The sequence below is a fragment of the Myxocyprinus asiaticus genome, chromosome 35 (genome assembly GCF_019703515.2).
Source record: "Myxocyprinus asiaticus isolate MX2 ecotype Aquarium Trade chromosome 35, UBuf_Myxa_2, whole genome shotgun sequence".
In the NCBI taxonomy this organism is placed as follows: domain Eukaryota; kingdom Metazoa; phylum Chordata; class Actinopteri; order Cypriniformes; family Catostomidae; genus Myxocyprinus; species Myxocyprinus asiaticus.
This window is the reverse complement of record NC_059378.1, coordinates 18,858,414-18,879,090: the sequence shown is the minus strand read 5'-3', so window position 1 is coordinate 18,879,090 and position 20,677 is coordinate 18,858,414. Positions and strand designations below refer to the sequence as shown.

At 38.8% G+C, this 20,677-nt stretch overlaps 1 pseudogene; it reads right to left on the bottom strand.

Moving 5' to 3' along the window:
* LOC127425866 (WD repeat-containing protein 18-like) overlaps positions 1–20,677 on the bottom strand; it is a 99,504-nt pseudogene that overhangs the window by 1,210 nt on the left and 77,617 nt on the right.

Below are 20,677 nucleotides of genomic sequence, written 5' to 3'. Positions count from 1 at the left end.
TTTCAGCTGTTCAGAGCAGATCGCATCGCGGATTTAATGGGGAAAACGAGAGGCGGTGGAACATGCTTTTATATCAATGAAAGTTGGTGTACAGATGTAACAACGTTAAAGAAGATGTGTTGTCCTAAAATTGGAAGCGCTCTTTATTAACTGTAAGCCTTTCTACTCGCCGTGGGAGTTTTTCTCGTTTATTCTGGTGAGTATTTATATTCCTCCTCACATGTTCGTGAACGCAGCACTGCAACAGCTGGCTGATCAAATCACAGACATGGAACAACAATACCTGGACTCAGTTATTATTATTCTTGGGGATTTTAACAAAGCAAGCCCCACATGTGAACCTCCCAAATTCAAGCAGCACATTACATGCCCCACCAGAGACAGAAATATACTGGATCATTGCTACACAAAAATAAAGGATGCATATCTCTCTGTCCCTAGAGTAGCTTTGGGACTCTCTGATCACTGTCTGGTTCATCTTCTTCCAACCTACATGCAGAAACTAAAATCAGCTAAACCTGTAGTAAAGACTGTAAAGCGAGGACCAATGAAGCAGAGCTGGAACTAAAAGCGTGCTTTGACTGCACTGATTGGAGTGTTTTTGAGGCTGCAGACACCAATCTGGACAAGCTCACAGATACTGTGACATCATATATCAGTTTCTGTGAGGATATGTGCATTCCTACTAGGACTTATTTAACATACAACAATGTCAAACCATGGTTTACAGCAGAACTCAGGCAGCTTCATCAGGCAAAAGAGGATGCTTACAGAGGTGGGGATAAAGTCTTGTACAGTCAGGCCAGAAACACTCTGAATAAGGAAATCAGTTTGGCTAAAAGAAGCTATTCTGATAAGCTGAAAAACAAGTTTTCACTGCATCAGTGTGGAGTGGCCTGAAACAGCTTACTAACTACAGGACTCCTGCCCCCAACACTGTAGTGGACCAACAACTGGTTGAAGACCTGAATGTGTTCTACTGTAGATTTAAAAGGCCCAATCTCACAACCCACACCTGCTCTGACCTTCACTTCACACAAACATCAACACCTCCTGCAAGCCCCCTCCTGCTACTCAACCTGCACTTAAGATCTGTGAAGAAGAGGTGTGCCATGTCTTCCGAAAACAAAAGACAAGGAAAGCACAGGGCCCAGATTGTGTTTCACCCACTTGTCTAAAATTCTGTACTAACCAGCTGGCCCCCATCTTCACACTGATCTTCAATAGATCACTGGAGCAGTGTGAAGTTCCATGCTGCTTCAAACACTCAATCATCATTCCTGTCCCAAAGAAACCCAAAATCACAGGACTTAATGACTACAGACCCATTGCTCTGACGTCTGTGGTCATGAAATCATTTGAGAGACTGGTGTTGGCCCACCAGAAGGACATCACTGGACCCTTTCTAAATCCCCTTCAATTTGCTTATCGAGCAAACAGGTCTGTGGATGATGCAGTCAACATGAGATTGCATCATATCCTGCAACATCTGGACAGACCAGGTACATATTCAAGGATCCTTTTTGTGGACTTCAGTTCAGCTTTCAACACCATCATCCCAGCTATTTTCCAGATTAAATTACACCAACTCTCTGTTCCCATGTCTGTCAGTGGATCACCAGCTTTCTGACGGACAAGCAGCAGCTAGTGAGACAGGGGAAATTCACTTCCAGCACATGTACATTCAGCACTGGTGCCCCCCAGGGATGTGTGCTCTTCCCACTACTCTTCTCCCTGTATACAAATGACTGCACTGCCAAAGACCCCTCTGTCAAGCTCTTGAAGTTTGCAGATGACACTACTGTCGTCGGCCTCATCCAAGATGACGATGAGTCTGTATTCAGAAAGGAGGTTGAACGGCTGGCTCACTGGTGTAGTCAAATCAACCTTGAGCTGAACATGCTCAAAACAGTGGAGATAATTGTGGACTTTAGGAGGTACACCCCAACATTAACCCCCCTCACCATTCTAAACAGCACTGTGGCAGCAGTGGAGTCATTCAGGTTCCTGGGCACTACCATCTCACAGGACCTGAAGTGGGAGACCCACATTGACTCCATTGTGAAAGAGGCCCAGCAGAGGTTGTACTTCCTTTGCCAGTTGAGGAAGTTCAACCTGCCACAGGCGCTGCTGATACAGTTCTACTCAGAAGTCATTGAGCCTGTCCTCTGCACTTCAGTAACTGTCTGGTTTGGTGCAGCTACGAAATCGGATATCAGAAGACTACAAAGGAGAGTTCGGACTGCTGAGAGGATTATTGGTTGCCCCCTTCCCTCCCTTCAAGAACTGTACACTTCCAGAATGAGGAAAAGGGCTGTAAAAATCACACTGGACCCCACTCACCCAGCCCACTACCTTTTTGAACTGTTGCCTTCTAGAAGGCGCTACAGAGCACTGAGCACCAGAACTGTCAGGCACAGGAACAGTTTTTTCCCTCAGGCTATATCATGAACAGTTAAAACTGCCCCTTTGAGCTATAATTAATGTGCAATATACAGCTTAGTCTATTTATATTTATCCAACCTACCACACCTCTTCTGCCATTGCATTCCCTTGCTTCTGTTTATTACAGATTTGTATTTGTATATTGTTTTGTGTGTGTGTGTGTGTGTATATATTTGTTTTTATTTTATAATTATCTCTGTCTTGTTGCTGTATTGTTTGTGCACTGGAAGCTTCTGTCACCAAGACAAATTCCATGTATGTGTAAGCATACTTGGCAATAAAGCTGATTCTGATTCTAATCCAGAGCGAATTTTTTTTATTTTTTTTATTTTTTTGTGTGGATTTCTTGGTTCAAGTTAGATTAACTTGCGGAGCAAAAAAAAAAACAACGAGAAAAAAAAAACAGGCTGATAACCATCTTTCGTTCAGTAGGTAGCACTTAATGTTTTGCATTGTAGATTCATAAGAGCTGACTCGGAGTATTTTTGTTTCAGGAATTGGGCTAGACTGGTCATACTGTTTTAGTGCTGTAGATCAAATGAACAGTCTCATAAAAGTCATTCGTTTCAGGAACCAAACTACTGGTCGTCCTCTATGTTTTGCGCTGCTGAATGAGTAGCGGTGTTGCAGTGCACCGAGTGGAAACAGGACAAATTTTCAGAGTATTTTACCACAGTGTTGCATTCGCATAAGCAGAAGAATGCACGTTTGAGAACCACTAATGAAATTGAAAGTCATAAAAATCATTCGATTCCGGTATATATTTTTTTAAATGTTCTCCGTTCTTGTTTCCCAACCCTAGTCAAATGCCACAAAAATTTATTTAGACCCATCCCTCAGTTTAAAAAAAAAAATACAATGGGGCAAGGCATTTAGGAGGGTTTAAAAGCAGAAAGGTGAACCTTGTATTTTTGTTAAAGCGCTTATTTAATTAATCTGTACAAAATGTGTTACTTGTGCTGTTAAATTGTACTTTTAGCTGCGGAAGTACTGGTGGATTAACTTCTTGTAATATGTTACCAATGTAATTCCTGTGGCTGAATATTTGAACATATTATGTGAAAGTTATTGGGTTTGCAGCACTTAAAATAGTCATAACAGGAGTTGGAAATGTGGTCTTAATTTTGTTCGGACAAGGTAAGTAACTGGTTTAATCACATTAGCTTCATATGAACACATATAATGTCTTTTGGCTACTTTTAAAACAGTGTGAACATAATGTTTATTCTGGTGCAAAGCCATGCCCCATAGACTTCCATTGTAAGTGCATTAGTGTACAAAATATTTGCTTGTTCTTACAAATTGAGGGACAAGTCAAAATTATTTTATGTGGTAATCAACAGTGTGTCACAAATGCTGCTGATAGTGCTTAACTTGTATTGAACTGTAGCATTCCTTTAATCTTAAAGAGCTAAATCGTGGGCATAATCCTGCTCAAGTTCTTGGAGCCAGAAGATGGACCATGAAAATGAGGTGGTGAGTTAATTTTATGTGGGGGGAAAAAGCACCTAGTTCCATCACCAATTTTCGCTGAGGTCATCGAATCCCACTTTAGTACATCCCTATTCTGGCAGAGAAAATATTGACATTTCCTTTGAGCTGAATTCCCCCACGCAGGCAAACGGTGGGTGACAGTGATGCACATTTTCCCCAGATTAAGATGGGGAGAAGGGGGTAAAAACTCTCTTGCTCTTCAGTTATATATTTATTTACACATCTTCTGAATAAACACAGTGGGCTCTAAGCTTGCCAGCAGGATCCAGCTCCCTTTTGAGTGAGTGAAACTAATACACTTATTGGTCCTGCTAGAGCTGAACTCAGTCTAAATGTGCCAGGAGCTCAAATGAGGAAGAGGGAACAATCTTTATGGTGACCTGAATGTATGCAGAGACAAATAACTCTAACAAGCCCCGAAACACCACTCAGTTTCTCCAGATGGACGTGATTGTGGGGACCATCTGGCCTCACTGTACTCACACATTTAAAAGAGGGTAAAATAATGTTTTTGGACATGTCATGAGGTACAAAGCCTCTGAATTGGTACACTAGCTAGACCGGTACTAACCAGCATAAACCTGGTTAGTGAAATGATGCTGGTATAAGATGGTCTTTGCAGCAGGGTATATTTTTTATTCTCTAAACAACTAGTGGTGGAATTCACAATTAATGAATTGCACCCGGGTGGTGAACAGCTTGGCTATGCAGGTCCACCAGTAAGGCTGGGTGTTGTTACAGATTTCCAGATTCAATTCCGATTCACAAGCTCTCAATTCGATTGGATTGGATTAGATTCCGAATGGATTCAATATCGAATCATATAGAATATATTTCAGTTATAATTGGGTATATTTCCCTTTTGCTTCTATATGAAAGAAATTCTCTATCAGGTAATGCTTTTAATTATACAGGGGACCTTCTAACAAAATACATTATGAAAATATTAATTTGACTAATCATATTTTATTAGTTTTTCATAATTTTGGTCACATTTTGGCTTTTTAAAAATGAACAAATCCATGTATTCAATCAATAAATAAGATATTATATTTTAGATATTATTTTTTGTTATACATTTGTTTATTGTTTAATTGCATAATTTGTACTATTTACAAGTATTTAAAGTGATTTGCTGAACACGTGCTAAAATCGTTATGGTCTCTTTAAAAAAGAATGGCATGTTAACAAGAGAGGATTCGAATGGCATCATCTGTGCCATGCATGATTATAATTAAATGTTTATTTTTTGTTGTTTTTGATCAACAACTAGAGAACAGAAAGGATATTAAAAAATACATTATTCAAGGAAAAACGGGTCGCGTGGATCTCATCTTTGGACACACGGAACAGCTTTTACACTCAAAACACAGTGAGTGAAAGGATTTCGCTGCTGAATACTCCACCACTATACTACACAATTACTGGTGAGTGAAATGCAACCATTTACCAGCCAAAAGCCAATTTTTTTGTTGCACCATCATGATGGCGCCGCGGATGGCTGCCTCGATGTGGAGCTCCTCAGTTCTTTTGTTGTTTTTGTTTGTTTGTCCTGTGTTTAGTAATCTTTTTCCAGTCAGTTTTAACAGAGACAAACTGCTGAACATTCGACAGCATGTACCAGACAATCTTTTCCCGGTTTTCAAATATTCAGACGTTTTGCTAGACATTTTAGTTGGAGGCGCAGCTCTGCTGTTCAAGAGACGCAGGCGAGGGGGACGAGCCGGTACGCTGGTCAAACTCCGTCGGCACGGATTTCGAACAGCGCTGCCGAGTATTCACTTAGCGAATCTCCGCTCTCTTCCTAACAAAACGGACAAACTACATCTCCTCACCCGCACAAACAAGGACTTTTTAACCTCTGCTGCTTTGGAACAGAAACCTGGCTGAGTGAAGCCATTCCGGACAGTGCGTTACATCTGCCGGGCTTCCAGCTGTTTAGAGCGGAGTTAACGGGGAAAACGAGAGGCGGTGGAACATGCTTTTATATCAATGAAAGTTGGTGTACAGATGTAACAACGTTAAAGAGGATGTGCTGTCCTAATTTGGAAGCGCTCTTTATTAACTGTAAGCCTTTCTACTTATCGTGGGAGTTTTCCTCGTTTATTCTGGTGAGTGTGTATATCACACCAAACACGTGTTTGAACACAGCGCTGCAACAGCTGGCTGATCAAATCACAGACATGGAACAACAATACCCGGACTCGGTTATTGTTATTCTTGGGGATTTTAACAAAGCAAATCTCACACGTGAACTGCCCAAATACAAACAGCACATCACATGCCCCACCAGAGACAGCAGTGTGAAGTCCCATGCTGCTTCAAACACTCAATCATTATTCCTGTCCCAAAGAAACGAAAAATCATAGGACTTAATGACAACAGACCTTTCGCCCTGACGTCTGTGGTCATGAAATCATTTGAGAGACTGGTGTTGGCCCACCTGAAGAACATCACTGGACCCTTTCTAGATCCCCTTCAATTTGCTTATCGAGCAAACAGGTCTGTGGAAGATGCAGTCAACATAGGATTGCATCATATTCTGCAACATCTGGACAGACCAGGGACATATGCAAAGATCCTTTTTGTGGACTTCAGTTCAGCTTTCAACACCATCATCCCAGCTATACTCCAGAATAAATTATACCAATTCTCTGTTCCCATGTCTATCTGTCAGTGGATTACCAGCTTTCTGATGGACAGGCAGCAGCTTGTGAGACAGGGGAAACTCACTTCTAGCACCTGTACAATCAGCACTGGTGCCCCACAGGGATGTGTGCTCTCCCCACTACTCTTCTCCCTCTACACCAATGACTGCATCACCAAGCACCCCTCTGTCAAGCTCTTGAAGTTTGCAGACGACACCACTGTCATCGGCCTCATCCGAGATGACGATGAGTCGTCTGCATACAGAAGGGAGGTTGAACAGCTGGCTGTCTGGTACAGTCAAAACAACCTTGAGCTGAACACGCTCAAAACAGTGGAGATCATTGTGGACTTTAGGAGAAACACCCCAACACTGACCCCCCTCACCATTCTAAACAGCACTGTGGCAGCAGTGGAGTCATTCAGATTCCTGGGCACTACCATCTCACAGGACCTGAAGTGGGAGACCCACATTGACTCCACTGTGGAAGAAGGCCCAGCAGAGGTTGTACTTCCTTTGCCAGCTGAGGAAATTCAACCTGCCACAGGTGCTGCTGATACAGTTTTACTCAGCAGTCATTGAGTCTGTCCTCTGTACTTCAATAACTGTCTGGTTTGGTTCAGCTACGAAATCAGACATCAGAAGAATACAGAGGACAGTTCGGACTGTTGAGAGGATTATTGGTTGCCCCCTGCCCCCCCTTCAAGAACTATACACTTCCAGAGTGAGGAAAAAGGCTGGAAAAATCACTCCCCACTCACCCCGCCCACTACCTTTTTGAACTGTTGCCTTCTGGTAGACACTTCAGAGCTCTGAGCACCAGAACCGTCAGGCACAGGAACAGTTTTTTTCCCTCAGGCTATCCATCTCATGAACAGTTAAATTGCCCCATTGAGCAATAATTATGTGCAATACACAGTTTAGTCTTTCTTATATTCATCCAACCTCTTCTGCCATTTCATTCCTCTGAGAGAAAAAAATAAATAAATAATAAAAAAATTTTTTATATATATATATATATATTAGTTTTATATTTAAATATAGTGTATAATTAGTTTTATTTTTTATTATTATCTATGTCTTGCTGCTGTTTTTGTATTGTTGTACACTGGAAGCTCCTGTCACCAAGACAAATTCTTTGTATGTGTAAGCATACTTGGCAATAAAGCTGATTCTGATTCTTCTGATTAATGTTAATCAGTTCAGCTTCAAGCCCATTTTCCACATCTCAGGGTTTGCTCTGGAGAGAGTCATCATAGTCTTGTGAGAGCAATGTCTGATTAAATAAGAACGGCCCAGTAGAGCTGCTTTATCAGCAATATAAATCAGCAGAGACTCTGACAGAGTGTGCCTGGCCGATTTCCTGTAAGATGAAGCGAGTGAGATGGTCTATATAAAAGATCATAGTATCATATTGACCACATCTGATCACCACCCACATTACACGCTGCTATTGTCCTCTCCAAAAAATCTTTTTCTTTGAGATTTTACTGGCATAAAACCTTTATCACACAGTAGTTTTTCTAAATAATTCAAAGCTTTTTTTTTTTTTTAATTAATATTTTCAAAGAACATTGCTCTGCAAGCGATTTGACAGAGATTGTTATGAAATGTATTGTTGAAGGTGGGGAATTTGTTACAAAAGCAGGATTTAAAGGTAATGAATTTAGAGACAGAAAATTTTGGAGAGGGTTTAACCATGCTCAGACTCAAGAGTTCAGATTTAAATATGTTAATTGGAAAGGTGGGCACGATTATTGGCCAATGAGGATAATCTCAAAATTTCAATTACAGTATCACCCGAATATTTGCCTGTTTTATATATTGTCTACCACCAGTCTACACTACGTGAGATGAGTGCTCAATCTCAGCACTCTACTCACTGATTATCAGAGGAATCAAAGCCAACAGGCTACAAACCACCCCCGCCTTGAGAGCCTTTCTAAAATTCAGCTCACAGTAATGATCCCGACAGCAGTGGCATGCTTCCCTGCTTACCTTGTCTGTGACAGCACACATCAGAGAGTGGAGCTCATCTGCTTTCTCCAAATACATCCCCTGCAGATCCTGAGAGGTGCATATAAAAAAGACTAAGCACAACACTTTAAACATCAGTATAATAATAATGTATTAAACTGCAATAATGGTTGACTACGCCAATATGGTGTAGGTGTGTGCATTTCCCATGATGTAAGTGTCCTTAAGAGGCTGTGCCAACCATAAGGGGGTCAATTTCATTGTTGGTCATTGTTCCAAGGGTCCAACGAGATCATTAAGGTTAACAATGAAAATCCCAGTAAGGTCAATCTCTTTTTAACAGCCCTTCCCAGATCCTGCCATCTAACTCAACTGATTTACGGACCATCAGTGCTCATCTGCGAGAATTTACTGTTTCTCCCTCGATGGCTACAGTAAGGTTGCTGATTTTACAGGAAGAAGAGCAAAGCTGGTGCTGCTGCCAAGCACAAAAGTTTGATGTAGCTCATAAAAATGCCCACATAAGATCACACCCAAACAGGGCCATCTCTATAAACAAAATTTGGACTAGGATTGAATAATTTTGCTGTTATTTCTTTTTTAAAATAGTTTTTACTTTTGTGTTATTTATGCTGCGTTCCATTCAAATTTGGATGTGGGATATTCCTACTTGATATCTCCGATAATGAAGGCATTCCACTACCAGATGCTAGGAAGATGACGTGTAAGGAAACAAAACTGCAATGCTCCTGTTAGCTTTGCAGGTGTTTGACTGTCACAAGAGATGTCTCCTAGCAACCCAATTGATAAACAATGGTGCAATGCGAGCATTTGTGCTACAGGTGTACAATAATCAAAAGAGAATACAATTTACCATGTTTGGTACACCTGTCTCTGCAAACGTTTGTTAAACTTTAATATCATGCAATGTAGGAACTTTACTCATTGATTGATATTATTTAATAAAAGTGCATGTTTATCACTAACTTTGTACATCTCCCTGGGTGCCGACATGTTTGTGTGATGACGTGCACCTGCATCTTGGCAAAATCAGAGTTGAAAAATTCTGCACGAGTTTCCAAGTGGCATTCCATTGCACTTTTATTTAGTAGGAAGTTGGAAATCCCGACTTTCCGAGTTGAATGGAACGTAGCATTATTCGCACTGGAATTACTTTTACGTTTTTATTTGCAATTTGACATCAAACCTGGCACAGTGTATATTGATGCTCCATGTTTGAACTGAAGCCACGCACAAATTAGATTTGAGAGCTACGGCGAAAGATTCAGTGGAAATGACAAAACATTTTGGTCTGGTTCTAACACAAAGATATTGTATGACTTCAGAAGACTTGGAATATAAAGCCCTAGATTGGACTACTTTTATGGTGCTTTTTTTTTTGTTTGTTTTTGTTTTTTTGCTTTTGGTGCTTGTCAGCCTAAAGGGGCAGTCACACTAGGCTTTGAACATGTGAAAACTTTTCGGACAATGCAACGGACCAGGATATGATGCATTCTGGTTTAAGTAAATAACATTTCCCAAATAACAAATAATATAATATTCAAAATGTAAGACAATACCATCTGCTCACATTCCAGCAACAATAAAAACACACAGATTTTAAATATTTGCCCTTTGAATTGAGCCAAGAGGTCAGTGTGTGATGTTTCGATCTTCCATTGGTCACACATCCACTCGTCATCCAGATTTGTAGTTCAGAGTTCACCAAGCTTGAACTTTGATATGCAGCGTCATAAAAAATTTCTTTGAATGAGTTTGGAATACGTGGGAGACGTTCATTCATACGCATGAACGTCTCCCACGTTCGGATGCGTATGAATGGGACTGAATGAAGTGCGAAGTGTAGTGTGACCGCCCCTTCAGTCCCCATTTATTTTTTGTTGTATGGAAAAGTGCAGCGCAAATTTTCTGTAAAATATCTTCTTTTGTGTTCCACAGAGGAAAATCATATGGGCTTTGAACTTGGGTGAAGTACTCAATTAAATATTGATAATGCAATGAAAAGAAGTTCAAGTTCAACCAAAGCTTTGGTCTTGACTACCAAACTGGACCTGTCAACCAGTGCAGCTCACCTTTAGCTTTTAGCTGACCATACTAAACTGCCTAATTCAGAGCTAAATAATAGCTTTCCTATCTTAATGCAAAGTTATAACCTATGGGCCGTATCCTATCCATCCTCATGCTCCACTCAATTAGCTAAGTATGAAGAAGATCTGAGCTCCTTCGAGAAAGTAGCAGGTCAGATGGAAACTCTCTTCCTTTTCTCTGACCTCCATTTGGATTGAGTCAGCCAAGCTGTTAATAGACTTTTCCGTAGTCGTGATTATTAAGGAGGTCACGCAGTCTCTTTTGAGGCAAGTGCTGAGGTGCACCCCTCCCATCAGGGTCGTTCATTCCATTCCAACCGAATAACAGAAATAATTCTGAAAGAGAAATTAATTTTCTCAGAGCAGCTTTAATTTAAACGCTGTGTGGTACCCCAATCACACAGAATTGTGTGATGTTGGGCACAGCCTTTGGGTCACATTAGGAATGTGTAATTTTGGTTTCCTGGTTTAAGCATTAATGCTCTTATCAAATCATTTGTTTTTGGTTCTCTCTCACCAAGCAGATGTAAAAAAAAAAAAAAAAAAGCGTGTTTTCCTGATAGGATGTGCTGTCCCAGGGGCTGGAAGATTAGCCACTCAGTAAATAAGCTACTGGGGAGGGGGGAGAAGGAAAGCAACAGATAAGCAGAAAGAAGGAAAGGATAAAAAAAATGCAAAGGTTGGACTCACTGAGCAGGTGGTGGGCAATGTTAAGACTGTATAAGCATTTCATTTACAGTAAATGTCTATAATTGATTTGGATGTGGGAGGAATTACAGCCAGGCCACAAACAGCTGTTGCTCAGCACAACTGTAAACATTCATCATCTTCACACGCTGGTGGTGGAGGGGAGATATATACAGTAGTAGCCAAAAATATTGGCACCCTTGGTAAATATGAGCAAATAAGGCTATGAAAAAAAAAATCTACATTATTTATCCTTTTGATCTTTCATTCAAAAAATTCACACACATCTAACTGTTAATTGAAGTAAAACAATTGAAAGAGGGGAAATATCTCATTAAATAAATATTTTTCTCGAAAACACGTTGGCCAAAATTATTGCCACCCCTAGAAATTCTCATGAGTAAAATATATCTGAAGTATATTCCCATTCATATTTTACATTTTGTTGTGCACCTGGGTGACTAGGAACATGAAATTGTTCAGCCATGACTTCCTGTTTCACAAGGGTATAAATATGAGGTAACACACAGGCCAAATTCCCTTAATCATCAATCACAGTGGGTTAGGCTAAAGAATATAGTTCTGATGTGTGGAAAAAGGCTGTTGAGCTTCACAAAATGGGAAGTGGCTATAAGAAAATAGCCAAAAAACAGCTATTTTAAAAATGCTTTTTAAAATAGCTGTTTAAAAACATCCCAGGGTGATACCTCAAGTAGTTGGTTGAGAAAATGTCAAGAGTACATGTCTGCAAATTCTAGGTAAAGGGTGACTACTTTGAAGATGCTACAATATAACACAGTTTTGATTTATTTTAGATTTTGTTTAGTCACAACATAATTCCCATAATTCCATTTATGTTATTCCATAGTTTTGATGACTTTACTATTATTCTAAAAATTGCCAAAAATAGCCATTTCCAACATCAGGGCAATAATTAAGAAGTTCCAATCAGCTGGAGATGTTAAGAATTGGCCTGGAAGAGGACGTGTGTCTATATTATCTCCACGCACAGTGAGGAGGATGGTTAATTTTTATTTATTTATTTATTCACAGGGGCAGTGCACATTAATGAACATGACTGTAAATGTGCCAGAATTAGCCAAAAGGCTATTTTTCATCTGTAGAACCTTGACAGAATGTTAAAAAGTCACCCTAAAAAACAAAGCATCTTATATTAATACAATAACAAGAAAAAAAACAAAAACAAAACACATTAACTACATTATCAAATGCTAATTAAAAAATACAAGCACATAACTGATTCCAAGCACAATAAATCATATTAAATACATTATATTAGTAGGAAATTTTATCTAAACTCATATTGTGCTTCGTAAAAGGTCAGAGAGATAGCGACAGGAGAATAACAATTAACCAAGAACAATTACAGACAAGCTAAAATCAAATCAAATAAAACCTAATGTAGACAGTGCTGAGTATTAATTAACCATTTTTGAAGATGAAACTTAAAAGAACTGTATGCATCTAGTCCTCTAATTGTTGATGGGATGGAGTTCCATTCCCGTGCAGCTTTAACGGAAAATACAGACTGACTAAATTTACACTTTTTGAGGGGAATAATACAGTCCCATCTTGCACCAGCCCTTGTGGACCAATGTGCAGTTGTTCTTATGTTAACATACTGTTTTAACGGGGAGGACAAGCTATGTATAGTCTTAAACATAAGACAAACATCTACAATTTGATCATGTTTTCCCAACTAAGCAGATTATATATTTTTTTAATATTGAACAATGATGAAAATAAACCGATTTCTTATCAAGAGTTTTTAGTGATTGTTTATACAGAGACTCCAATGGTTTTAGAGTAGTTGTACTAGCTTGTGACCAAGTTGTTAAACAATAAGTAATATGATAAATGACCACAGAATGTACATACATCATAGAGGCCTCTGTGGACATTCAATCTCGAATAAATCTAAAATTTGAGAGATTAAATTTGACCCAATTACAGACCTTTATAACCTGAGCCTTGAAAGAAAGTCTGGAATCAATTAAAACTCCAAGGTACTTATATTCAGATACAACTTGTAGCCTTTCCCCTGATACAAAAACATCTGGCACTACACTTGAACTATTTGTTTTGGTAAAAAACATACACACTGTTTTAGAGATATTTAATTGTAAACAGCATTGTTCTAACCAAGCTTTTACATGAACCATGGATCATTAGCAACTTGTGACACACTGCTCCAATGTATATAAATAAGTGTCGTCCGCATACATTTGGATGTTAGTGTTGGGACAAACAGATGGAAGATCATTAATATACAACGTAAATAGCAATGGACCCAGAATAGATCCTTGGGGAACACCTGTGGATATACTTAGGGCTGTTGATTTATAATTCAGAACTTGAACATACTGTGTTCGACCTGACAAATATGATTCTATCCAATTCAAAGTCTCTGTAGAAACATTAAAACCTAATAATTTATTCATAAGAATTCTATGGTTAACAGTGTCAAAAGCCTTCTTAAGGTCAAGAAACATTGCTCCAACAACCCCACCTTTGTCCAATAGAGACTTAACTTTTTCAATGAAGTAACAGTTTGCCATCTCAGTTGAGTAGTTTGCTCTGAATCCAAATTGCATTGGATGCATGGCAAATGAACTAGTATTCAGATGATCAGTAATTTGCGCAGCTATCAATTTCTCCGCAACCTTTGACACTATAGGTAAAAGTTTAATAGGCCTATAATTACTAGCACAATGAAAATCTCCACTTTTGAAAATAGGTACAACAACAGATGATTTCCAAGCACATGGAAACTTCCCCTGGAGAATTGAAAGGTTGATAATTTTGGTGATGGGATTAATTAGTGACACACTAAGCTCTTTAAGCATTACTACATCCATACCAAATATATTCTTTGCTCTGGATGGTCTAAGAGATATAACTGGTCTTATGACATCTAATTCAGTGACAGCCTTTAGAGTAAAGGCTTGTTCAACTGTATTAACTGGACAAACTTCTGTATACTCAGGGGAAAAACATTGTGCAATTGAGACTACAGAATCAATAAATAATGATTAAGTGCTTTGGCCACTGCAGCTGGATTATTTGTCAGCTTCCCATTTACTTTCAATTCAAGTGATGTTCTATCTTTTTTTTTATTTTATTTTATGTCCTTTTAATTTATTTAACTGGTTTCAGATTATTTTAGAATTACTTCTTGCCTGTTCAATTATCTTCAGGAAATAATCTGCCTTAGCTGCCTTAGGTTCAAGTGGCCAAAGAATCTCCAAGGATCACAGCTGGATAATTGCAGAAATTAGTTGGGTCTTGGGGTCAGAAAGTCAAAAAAAAAAAAAAAAAAGAAAAAAGAAATAAATCAGATATCACCTACATCACCACACGTTTTTTGGGAGGGTTTCAAGAAAAAAAGCCTCTGCTCTCATCCAACAACAAACACAAGCTTCTTCCGTTTGCCAGACACTACTGGAACTTCAAATGCAACCCGGTTCTATGGTCAGATGAAACAAAAAAGAGCTTTTTGGCAGCAAACACCAGAGATGGGTTTGTCGTACACAGAGATGAAGTACCCAATGCCCACGGTTAAATGTGGTGCTGCATCATGAATGTTGTAGAGCTGTTTTTCTGCCAAAGGTCTTGGACATCTTGTTCGGATACATGGCATCATGGACTCTATCAAATACCAACAGATAAAAAAATCAAAACCTGACTGCCTCCGCCAGAAAGCTTACAATGGGCCCTGGTTGGATCTTCCAGCAGGACAATGATCCAAAACAAACACCAAAATCAACACTAAAATGGTTCACTGCCATAGCCATCCCAGTTCCCTTACCTGAACCCCATAGAAAACTTGTGGGGTGAACTGAAGAGGAGAGTCAACCTACATAGACCTCTGAATTTGAAGGATCTGAAGAGATTCTGTATAGACGAATGGTCTCAGATCCCTTGCCAGGTGTTCTCCAACCTCATTAGGCATTATAAGAGAAGACTCAGAACGGTTATCTTGGCAAAGGGAGGTTGCAAAAAGTATTGAATAAAAGGGTGCCAATAATTATGGCCAATGCGTTTTGGAGAAAAATATTTATTTAATAATGAAATATTTCCCCTGTTTCAATTGTTTTACTTCAATTAAAGGTTAGATTTTTGTGAATTTTTTGAATGAATGATCAAAAGGATAAACAATGCAGATTTTTTTTTTCACAGCCTTCTTTGCGCATATTTACCAAGGGTGCCAATATTTTTGGCCACTACTGTATATATGTGCAACCTGCATTAAATACCTTTGACCAAATCATATCACTGACATGCAGCTGTTACATTACAATTAAGTCATAGAATAATTAAAAATGTCGATTTTTCCCCATTCATTTTAAACTTATGAGTGAAAAAATTAACCTACACAAAAAGAACACGACAACCCACCTACTAATCCTTATACAGTTGAAGTCAGAAGTTTACATACACCTTAGCCAAATACATTTAATCTCAGTTTTTTTTTCACAATTCCTGACATTTAATCGTAGAAAACATTCCCTGTTTTAGGTCAGTTAGGATTCACTACTTTATTTTAAGGATGTGAAATGTCAGAATAATAGAAGAGAGAATTATTTATTTCAGCTTTTATTTCTTTAATCACATTCCCAGTGGGTCAGAATTTTACATACACTTTGTTAGTATTTGGTAGCATTGCCTTTAAATTGTTTACCTTGGGTCAAACATTTTGGGTTGCCTTCCACAAGCTGGTTGCTGGAATTTTGCTCCATTCCTCCAAACAGAACTGGTGTAAGAGTCAGGTTTGTAGGCCTCCTTGCTTGCACATGCTTTTTAATTTCTGCCCATAAATTTTTTATCAGATTGAGGTCAGGGCTTTGTGATGGCCACTCCAATACCTTGACTTTGTTGTCCTTGAGCCATTTTGCCACAACTTTGGAGGTATGCTTGAGGTCATTGTCCATTTGGCAGACTCATTTGCAACCGAGCTTTAACTTCCTGGCTGATGTCTTGAGATGTCGCTTCAATATATCCACATAATTTTCCTTCCTCATGATGCCATCTATTCTGTGAAGTGCGCCAGTCCCTCCTGCAGCAAAGCACCCCCACAACTATGATGCTGCCATCCCCATGCTTCACGGTTGGGATGTTGTTCTTCGGCTTGCAAGCCTCACCCTTTTTCCTCCAAACATAACGATGGTCATTATGGCCAAATAGTTAAATTTCTGTTTCATCAGACCAGAGAACAATTCTCCAAAAAGTAAGATCTTTGTCCCCATGTGCACTTGCAAACTGTAGTCTGGCTTTTTTATGGCGGTTTTGGAGCAGTGGCTTCTTCCTGCTGAGCAGCTTTTCAGGTTATGTCGATACAGGACTCATTTTACTGTGTATATAGATCCTTGTCTACCTGTTTCTTATAGCATCTTCACAAGGTCCTTTGCTGTTGTTCTGGGATTGAGTTGCACTTTTCGCACCAAACTACGTTCATCTCTAGGAGACAGTATGCGTATCCTTCCTGAGTGGTATGATGGCTGCGTGGTCCCATGGTGTTTATACTTGCGCATACTTCTGACCCACTGGAATTGTGATATAGTCAATTAAAAATGAAACAATCTGTCTGTAAACAATTGTTGGAAAAAGTACTCATGTCATGCACAAAATCGATGTCCTAAACGACTTGCCAAAACCATAGTTTGCTAATATGAAATCTGTGGAGTGGTTAAAAAATTTTTTTTTAATGACTTCAACCTAAGTGCATGTAAAAGAATGTTAAGAGTGTTCCAAACTTTTGACCAGTAGTGTGTATATATATATATATATATATATACACACACACACACACACACACACACACACACACACACACACACACACACACACACACACCAATCAGCCACAACATTAAAACCATCTGCCTAATATTGTGTAGGTCCTCCTCATGCCACCAAAACAGCACCAACCCGCATCTCAGAATAGCATTCTGAGATGATATTCTTCTCACCACAATTGTACAGAGCGGTTATCTGAGTTACCGTAGACTTTGTCAGTTCAAACCAGTCTGGCCGTTCTCCACTGACCTCTCTCATCAACAAGGCATTTCCATCCACAGAACTTCCGCTTACTGGATGTTTTTTGTTTTAGGCACCATTCTAGAGACTGTTGTGTGTGAAAATCCAAGGAAATCAGCAGTTACAGAAATACACAAACCAGCCCATCTGGCAACAACAATCAACCATATGATTATCTAATCAGCCAATCGTTTGGCAGCAGTGCAGTGCAGGGTCAGGAGCTTCAGTTAATGTTCACATCAACCATTAGGATGGGGAAAAAATATGATTTCAGTGATTTGGATCATGGCATGATTGTTGGTGCCAGATGGGCTGGTTTGAGTTTTTCTGTAACTGCTGATCTCCTGGGATTTTCACACACAACAGTCTCAAGAATTTACTCCGAATGGTGCCAAAAACAAAAAAAACATCCAGTGAGTGTCAGTTCTATGGACGGAAATGCCTTGTTGCTGAGAGAGGTCAACAGAGAATGCCCAGACTGGTTCGAACTGACAAAGTCTACGGTAACTCAGGTGGCAGGTGGTTTTAATGTTGTGGCTGATCGGTATATACAGGTGCATCTCAATAAATTAGAATGTCGTGGAAAAGTGCATTTATTTCAGTAATTCAACTCAAATTGTGAAACTCGTGTATTAAATAAATTCAATGCACACAGACTGAAGAAGTTTAAGTCTTTGGTTCTTTTAATTGTGATGATTTTGGCTCACATTTAACAAAAACCCACCAATTCACTATCTCAAAAAATTAGAATACATCATAAGACCAATTAAAAAAACATTTTTAGTGAATTGTTGGCCTTCTGGAAAGTATGTTCATTTACTGTATATGTACTCAATACTTGGTAGGGGCTCCTTTTGCTATAATTACTGCCTCAATTCGGCATGGCATGGAGGTGATCAGTTTGTGGCACTGCTGAGGTGGTATGGAAGCCCAGGTTTCTTTGACAGTGGCCTTCAGCTCATCTGCCTTTTTTGGTCTCTTGTTTCTCATTTTCCTCTTGACAATACCCCATAGATTCTCTATGGGGTTCAGGTCTGGTGAGTTTGCTGGCCAGTCAAGCACACCAACACCATGGTCATTTAACCAACTTTTGGTGCTTTTGGCAGTGTGGGCAGGTGCCAAATCCTGCTGGAAAATGAAATCAGCATCTTTAAAAAGCTGGTCAGCAGAAGGAAGCATTAAGTGCTCTAAAATTTCTTGGTAAACGGGTGCAGTGACTTTGGTTTTCAAAAAACCCAATGGACCAACACCAGCAGATGACATTGCACCCCAAATCATCACAGACTGTGGAAACTTAACACTGGACTTCAAGCAACTTGGGCTATGAGCTTCTCCACCCTTCCTCCAGACTCTAGGACCTTGGTTTCCAAATGAAATACAAAACTTGCTCTCATCTGAAAAGAGGACTTTGGAACACTGGGCAACAGTCCAGTTCTTCTTCTCCTTAGCCCAGGTAAGACGCCTCTGACGTTGTCTGTGGTTCAGGAGTGGCTTAACAAGAGGAATACGACAACTGTAGCCAAATTCCTTGACACGTCTGTGTGTGGTGGCTCTTGATGCCTTGACCCCAGCCTCAGTCCATTCCTTGTGAAGTTCACCCAAATTCTTGAATCGATTTTGCTGGACAATCACAAGGCTGCGGTTCTCTCGGTTGGTTGTGCATCTTTTTCTTCAACACTTTTTCCTTCCACTCAACTTTCTGTTAACATGCTTGGATACAGCACTCTGTGAACAGCCAGCTTCTTTGGCAATGAATGTTTGTGGCTTACCCTCCTTGTGAAGGGTGTCAATGATTGTCTTCTGGACAACTGTCAGATCAGCAGTCTTCCCCATGATTTTGTAGCCTAGTGAACCAAACTGAGAGACCATTTTGAAGGCTCAGGAAACCTTTGCAGGTGTTTTGAGTTGATTAGCTGATTGGCATGTCAAAATATTCTAATTTTTTGAGATAGTGAATTGGTGGGTTTTTGTTAAATGTGAGCCAAAATCATCACAATTAAAAGAACCAAAGACTTAAACTACTTCAGTCTGTGTGCATTGAATTTATTTAATACACGAGTTTCACAATTTGAGTTGAATTACTGAAATAAATGCACTTTTCCACGACATTCTAATTTATTGAGATGCACCTGTATATATATATATATATATATATATATATATATATATATATATATATATAGCCTGTTGAAAATATTAAATGTATATCTTAATAATTGTTTACCTGCTCAGAAATGACATAAAAATGCTTTTAATTCATAATCTTTAATTCACCATGCAGCCATTGTAGTCAATTAAATTCAACATGTTTAATGAAATAAAAATCTAGTTAAAGATAATGAAGGCATATTTTCCAAATGTTTTTACTAGTTGAACTCAATAAAGAATGGGATTTAATTTATGATATAATAAATATAAATATAATTTATATGCACCAATACAACAATACAGTAATAACATCGTCTTGATGGTAATAGCAATATTTATTGCATATATTTTTACAAAAAAACAAAATTTGTGAAAAAAGGGTGTGCAAAAACGTCACTCACTTGTATTTTGAAACACAGTTGAATATTATTTATTACTGTCCAGTCAAGTTTAATTTTATAATATGATATATTTGACAGTTTATCATGTTCCTTATTACAAAATTTGTATGATTTTACAAATTTACCACATTTCTATGATAGTTATTATACAAATCTTAAAAACTTTAAATGTTTGGAATTGGGCAAATTGGTGAAACTGCAGCACTCCACTTCAGTTCATAATGCACGTGAACCGCTCAGAGACTGATGAAAATAGTGTATCAAGAGCCCCGGGCGTGAATGCAGAACTACGCGTCACCAATTCACTCTGGGGCGCAATCAAAGCCTTTTGCGGTTTAGCTGTCACATATTACCTTAATCACGTTTTTGACATTATTTTGATTTATTGTGCAGTAGAGGTAGACTGATATATCGGTTTTACGGATCAATCCGTAAAACCAGAGGTTCATAGTTGCTTTGTGGAACTATCAGTTATCGATAAAAATCTATGCCAACAGTTTTTTTATTCCTAATTTCTTTATTCCTCATAAGCATCTTCTGGTGAAATTATAAGGCTATAAAAATCTTAATTTGTTAATATTTACATATAAAGCATTGTAACGAAGCCAAGTCTTTGACATTTAAAAATAAAAGTCCTGTATTTCAGGCTTTTTTACAGTTAAAAGTCCTCCGTTATGCAGTAAATCTTAATTTTCTGTTTATTATTGGAATTTT